Here is a 7,530-nt window from a genome sequence, read left to right on the forward strand (position 1 = left end):
TATTATCTTTTTTCCTCTTATATCACAAGTAATATAAGTACTCCCATGTTCCTTTAATTTGTTTGGGATTAATGAGACTGATGTATGTGGAACCCCTAACATGTCCCTCATAAAGTGCCGAAAGGTCCCTGTAGCCAAAATGGGAAAAGCTACATGTACTTTTGTATCTAGAGGAATAAGCATACCAGGCACCCCCCTCCGTTCCACTTAAGGTTGGCACATTTCGAATAGGTCCTTTACAGGATCCCTGTCCACTCAGAAACACTGCACTGTCTGTTAGTCTGTGAGCTGGTGGTATATCAAGTGCCATCTGTCACAGCATACAACATTGCAGGCACTGGCTTTGATCCTAGCTTTTGACATATGCAGCTATGCTACTGCTGCTATGCTTAGCATTGTTACTATTGTACACCACAGATCATGGCCTTAAAAATGGATATGCATCATCACAGTTTTATATATTTTTAACTTGTACCACTATTTCAAGTTACTTCATTTGCATTAGTTTTGTGGCTCACTTGCATGGGAGCCCTCATTTCCATGTCATTTTGCAGTCCTTAGTATGTGCTGCATACCACTTACTGTTTGTGTCTTTCAGTTGCCCATACCTTGAGCAGGACTGCTATGTGTGCTTATCTGCATGGTGCAATGTGGTATCTGCAAAACAAACCAATCCAGCAAACCAGGCAGTCACAAAAAAATAAAAAAAACAACATCTGCCAAGACAGTGTATGAACAGTTGCCTGAAAGAATCACAAACATGACAAAAACAGATGTGTTATCTGTCTATGAATCCCAGCCAGTTTGTGTTGTTACATATTTACTTGTTTATTTATGTATGTATATATTTTTTTGTTTGTTAACTGTGAAGATGGGCTGATGTAAGAACATTGTTCAGCTACAACCAAAGCACAGGTCACCAAAATCATACAAATGTCATATAAAGTAAAAAACAAGAAGTAAGAATGCTACACAGATTCTTTCATTAGTGCAGTAAATATGGTTAATGTTTTTTTCATATGCAAATGAAACGTAGTTTTTCAGGCAAACTATCACAGTTACAACACATGCATCATTAATTGATAGTGTAAGTAATTAAAAATCTTATTTATTGCACTAATAAAAATATATATGTGGCATTTTACTTATTTTTTATATTATTTTATTTTAATATTCAAGTAAGTTGCCATATTTCTGTACAGTCATTTTTTATTTAGTTTGTAGAAATAATATACTTTGAAATAATACTTACAGTTATGATATAAAAAAGACAGGGAATGTACAGCTCAGGTGAGTTTTTTATTTGTTTTAAGCATATTTTGAACCCACATCCCTTTGCAACCATCAAGCCCCTATCTCTTATTGATTGTTCATTCCTTTCATTACTCAGTATCCTAGGACACCTAGAGAGGAAGCAAGACACCATGGATTTTGTGGAATATTTAAGTAAGAAGCTATGGAATGAAAAGGATGATCATAAACTAGTTCTTGCAATGACAGGCAACCATCTAGCTATAGAAAGAGAGACACGGTGATGTACGAAACTGTTAGAAAGGTTAAGAAGTCTGCATACTGTGTTAATAGTAGTTTGTAGGGCTTTACACCTTTTTGTTTCCTAGGCAAAGGGAGACAGTAGGGAGAGCATATTGAAGACTACTATTTTTCCAGTGATGTACCTAGCTTTAAGTGTGATAAGTGTGAGCAAATTAGTGACAACAAGCTGTTTTTGATGCCACATAATCCTTCCATAACTTTTGAGTGGTTACTAGAGGTCAAAAGCTTGATCAAGAAAGACAAGATTATAGTCCTGGACTTGAAGAACGTATGAACTGTCAAGTCATGTGAAAGGAAAGTTTTTTTTTTTGTTATTCACTCTGTGTGTGATTATGAAACCAGCTACAAACAGAAGAGAATTGACACTGTAAAGCATTCTGAACAGCATTTATAGAATTAACTGAAGTAGATAAAGTCATCAGCAGTGAAAGTAGCTTCTAAGTTGGGGAGTTCAAGTTTTAGTGAATCAATAAAAACAGAAAAAAGAAGTGGCATCAGAATGGCGTTCTGAGGCACATGACCTTTTAGTGAAATAATTGTCAAATCAGGTAAAGAGATTTACACCTGATCCATGTTCAACCTCTTTAGCATGCAAAACAAACTGATTGATAGGATCAGAAGCTTTTTTTTAGGTGGTGGAGACCTTGCAGTGCTTCAGGAAACAAAATATCCTGTGTACTCCAGTGTAGATGTTTTAGTAAATTGACATTGTTTTTTTCATAAGAATTGCTACAGTGGTGCTTTAGTGTTTCTTTGGTAGTGTGTAGTAAACTGCAGATGAAATAATAGCATCAGGATATTTTATGAATCCCTTCCGGTCTACATGGTAGTTGTGAACATGTAATCTGCTAAGTACCAAATAAATTTAAGATGGCACTGCTTTTACAACAGCACTGGAAACTTCTTTGGAGATGATTTTAACTAAACTTCATAGTTTGCAGGAGAAGTTGTTGACATTTACAGTTGAGATGAATCTGAGTGATGCAGATACTGAAGTGATGTTTTATGACCTATCAGGCACCATAACCATACTGGCTATGCAACAGCAGAATAAAGTGGGGAAGGAAAGTGTAATAATTTGCAAGTGAGACTGGATATGTTCACTTCCAAAATTAGTTGAACAGGAATATAAAGCCCAAAGAAGGAATATATGTGTGATGAGAGTCTCAGTGAGAGAAGAAGGGCTTGACTGTGTCATATATTTGAGGAATATATCAAATGGCATCAGAAATATCAGTCAAGGGCCCTAAACCTGTTCTGCAACATCAATAGAATGCTTTGGAGGGATAGATCTATCTCACAGAGGATGCTGCTGCTCTAGAACAGAGTCCCCAGCCACATAACACAAATCTCATCCCTGTCCATTTTCATACGCAACTTGATATGGATGAGAAATAGAGAATTTACCCCAGGACTGCCCTCTGTACTACTAATGTATAGAGGCAGCTCTTAAATGCTTTATCTCATTAATGGGTCCCTTTAAATTCCCAATTATTCTCATTGGGGTAATGTATAATTATTGACAATGGGATGGGTAAGGCCAATCTCTAATCAAATGTAATAGGTTAATTTGAGCACCAAAAGGGAAATTTGCTAGGCTTAAAATGTCCCACAAGGGCAGGTAGCCTAGTACTTTACCTATGAACCTATAATATAATGATGTACTGGTCCAGCTATTAAGCAAACTGTACTGGCCTCAAAAAAGCTCATTGTGTTTCTTTATCAGTTTCAGATTTTACCAATGAGTGCAAGTCGTGCTTTACTAAAGAATAGGTTTTGACTTATCTGTGGTAAGCAAGCTAATTTTGTAGGATTCAAGGGCAAATAATTCTGTTTGATAATGACTTTTCTATCCAGACTACTAGACAATGAGCTCAGTTTATTGAAGTTGTGGGTAAAAGTTGCCTGAAAAATCTAAAGTTCAAGCTGATTTATCAGGCATTTCCAGTGGTCTTTTTCCTGCTGGATTGGGACTGTTTATGGGTGTTCCTGAGGTAACAGATATGTTGAACAATATGCATTTTGTAATTCTACCTGTTGATAGTGTATTAGCTATGGATGAAGAGGTGATGGACTGGAAGTTGCAAAATATTCAAATTATGATGATCGAACAGGTCAGAATACTAACATAAGTGGTTAGACATTCAAGAACTTTTTATACCATGTAAGAACTCTTGTAGTAGAAATTTAGTAAAGTTGAAGACTTGATGAAGTTCTTTGGACGCTCTTCATACTTTGCCTCATTATGATATTTTCTTGCCATTTCCATGTTGTAATATTTTTACTTAGTTCATAGAAGTGCTAGTAAATGTAATGTTCTTACTGTGATAGATCCTACCGAGTTTCCTGTTTACTGTTTATACTGTGTGCTGCTGTTATAATTTTTTCAGCATTCCCATGATGAGAGATTGTACTTAATCTGCATACTTGCTAGCATATTTAATGCTCTAAGATAGTTGTGCATATTGCTATATAGCAGATTTAGTGTTCTAACTATGGTAGCATGAACTTTACATCTTAAGTATACCATGTTATAGTTACACTGCATCTGAGCCATTTTGATGAGTAGTCACTAGAAGGAAATTGTTCTTATAGTTGCTGGGTACCTGCACTGTGTATTATTGTGGCATCTGTGGTTTGTAAATGAGGAGGAGAAAATTTTGATTTAAAGTTTGGTTCATGGGATGGCAACTAATATTGTTGTGAGCACGTGAGACCTCTAATGTTGAAGTGCACATGCACTAGTTGTTAGGCCTTCGGCACTTTTTCTTGGACAAGTTTCATTTTATTATTAACTTTTGGCTGCAGGAAATGTGGTGCCTCTACATGTATATTACAAGGAGATGCTTGTGAGTACTTAAATGCTAAATCTGAGCCACCAAAGAGTATGGTTTCCTTTAGTTTAAAGATGTCCTTTGGACCTAGGATAAAGCCCTTACTGTGATCTAGTCAACCCAAGATTAATTAGTTGCTTGGGAAGCTGTAAGAGTCAGGGCAGGGCAGGTGAGATATGTGCAGCTTACATCAGCACACTTACTCTGGATGAAGGGTTGTAGTGACCTGGTGGTCCAGGGGAGTGATATAGGCTGTTTCCCTGAGAATAAGGCCCCAGTGGGGAGGGCTTTGTGTAGGTCCATCCAAGACAGTATGGTACCCCTTTGCAGAGGCATGTCAAGGAGTAGGCGTGTCTCTGTATCAAGGGCATTAGTGGAAAGAAATGTAGAGCACACATAATCTCCAGGGGAGGGGGTTAAGCCGCATCCAACAGAAAGAAAAGAAAATTGCCATAATGGCTGCCAGAATGATGGCTGTGCAACTGGCTCTTACTTTATCTGGAGCAAATGGGTCGAGAATGGCTTTCACCACATGAGGGACACATTGATCACATGGAACAGATAGTGGGCAGGCAATGTGGTGCAAAAAAAAAAAAAAGGTGTAATAAAAAATGATGACCCCCTTCATCTTAAGTATATTGATAAGTCTGATACTGGTACTCTGAAGTTTATCAGATGGTTGTGATAAAATGCGTCTTGGTAATGTAACATATACTTCAGTTTTCGTTGGGTTAATTAAAAGAAGCTACCCATTATGTGTAGAAAAACTTGTGGGGAATTCCCAGTTAAGTCAAATTATTTGATCGCCATGTTAAGATAGATTAAACTTTGAAAACCGATAAATACCAATGCTTTGTAACAGAGCAGTGTGTGATTTTAATACATCTAGGAGGCTCCCATAATAGACTATGATTTATAATAAAATGCTTTATTTGAATTTATTAGATGTTTTTCTTTCTCCGGGCAGCTGCAGTGGTTAGCATTGCCGCCTCACAGCAAGAAGTTCTCTGGTTTGATCCTTGGCTGGGGTGTCTTCTGTGCGGAGTCTGCATGTCCTCCCTGTGGTCGTGTGGGTTTCCTCTGGGTGCTCTGGTTTCCTTCCACATCCCAAAGACATGCTGTAGGTGGATTGGACACTCCTAATTGGCCCTAGGAATGAGTGCGTGTGTGTGTGTGCCTTCTGTGGAAGGTTGGGTGCCGGGCTGGCAACTTGACACCGTAAAACTCCACTGCCAATCATAAGCGAACAAGGTGGGCGACCACTAACCGGGAAAAGTCGAAAGAAGAAATTGTTTTTCTTTCTCCCTCCAGAAGCACTTTGAGGGATGCTTGCTGGGCATAATTAAATTGTGAATGTGTATTTTTTATTAGACAGATGTTAATTTCTATGAGAGGAGGCATGATACTGAAAGGACAGAGAGTAAACGTTTTCAAGACTGGCAAATGATAATTTGGACAGTAAGGCTCTTCAGAAGGGTGTGAAGTGATCTTAAATTATAGGACTTCCCTAAGTGTACAAAGGGGGATAAAATAATTATGATATATTGCTTAACTGGGAGAAGATGTTTTCTTAAGATCCATTCAAGTTGTTATGGCTAACTGGGTAAAATATGAAACAGTATCTACCATAAGTATGTTTGATATAAGGGGTACAGGAGAGCTGTAAGATTTTACAGAGGAAAGTTTTTTTTTTCTTTTTGAATTGTGCAGTGAACACCATTCACAGTATTTTATGTACTTTTTAGTCCCTGCTGTTGTTGATCAACAGCTTCTTCTTTGTCAAGAAGCTCATTTATTCCTGATCACCAAGGTTTGCTGACAGCCAGCTAGATGGTTCCATAATTCAGACAGTCATTGGGGTGGTTTGAGGGTTTTTTTAATTTTATGGCCCTATCTCTCCATAAGCATCCAGCTAAGCAGGGGAAGGAGACCATGCAATAGTCTGTCTGCACTGGTCGTTCCTCACTACCCTGATAGTTGTTGCTAGCAAACAGCCCTACCCTCAACACTGAAGCATGGGAAATAGTTTCTGTGGTCTCCACCAATGAAATTACATTACCCAATGTGCCCCCAAATGTGGTCATCCCTCCCTGCCCCCCATGAGAAGCAAGCAGGTCACTCCTCCTCACTTGTCTCCCTCCCTGCATTGAAATCCCTAACATCCTGCTGGCTGCATCCAGGGGGAAATAAGTTTATGATCAGCATTTTTAAAATTCATTTTTATACATTCATTAGACAGAGCCAAAATGTCTGCACCAGGGCCTTGAAGAAAAACAAACATCTCTTCTGTCAGATTTAGTGCTGTTTGTACAAATTCAGTGTTTTCTTTAACCCGTTTTATGCTTTTGATAAATATGCAAATATTTATAGTGATGATATTTTTTACAATATCATCAGGTCCGTCACCACCTAAAGAAAAGCTTATGTTTTGTAGAAATTTTACCATTTGTCTGTTAAGCTCACAGCTGTTTGAAAAAGTTATTGGTGCCATTATAAACAATAGAAGAAAGTCTTTTGAGGTCAAGCCAAAGGAGCTGAGGAAATTTATATTTTCCTCAAGATTCTTATAATCACTGGAGCAAAAGAATGATTGTTGGGATCTATCAAATACTTTAACAATATCTAAATCAGAGTTGAAAATGTTTCTCCATAAATGCCACCTTTCTTCCAAATGATCAGAATTACATGGGACAGCACATGGATACCACCTAGAAATGATGCATGCAATGGTTTGTCTGCTAGTTCCTTTACTCTGCAGAAACTTGACAACACCTTTTTCATTCTAATTTGCTTTTGGAAGATACCAGGTTGTCTTTTTCAAACCTTTTGGATGTCAGCACCCATTGAAATCAAATTGTGTAACAAAGTTCATTCTGTCTTGGCACCTCAGACTAGGAGGTGCAGAACTTACGTGTTATACAATTTGCAAGAACTACATTAGAAAATATGATCAAATGGGTATGCTTCAAAGGATACAGGAAAAACTCTGTAACTTGGAAACATGAGTACAGTACCATATTGTTCCACAATTAAAATCTTAAAGTAGCTATCCTTGAAAATACCAGCATTTACTCATGTTGTTCTCATGTGAAATGACAAAGTGAATAATTACTAGGAGTGGGAATACAGAGTAAAGGAGCAC

The 7,530-nt window shown here is 37.8% G+C and overlaps 1 pseudogene; it reads right to left on the reverse strand.

Moving 5' to 3' along the window:
• Window positions 1–6,543: 6,543 nt before the first annotated feature.
• On the reverse strand, window positions 6,544–7,250 carry LOC122810643 (annotated as a pseudogene).
• Window positions 7,251–7,530: the final 280 nt, after the last annotated feature.

This window comes from Protopterus annectens, chromosome 9.part0 (assembly GCF_019279795.1).
Source record: "Protopterus annectens isolate FY-2018-M chromosome 9.part0, PAN1.0, whole genome shotgun sequence".
Classification (NCBI taxonomy): Eukaryota; Metazoa; Chordata; order Ceratodontiformes; family Protopteridae; genus Protopterus; species Protopterus annectens.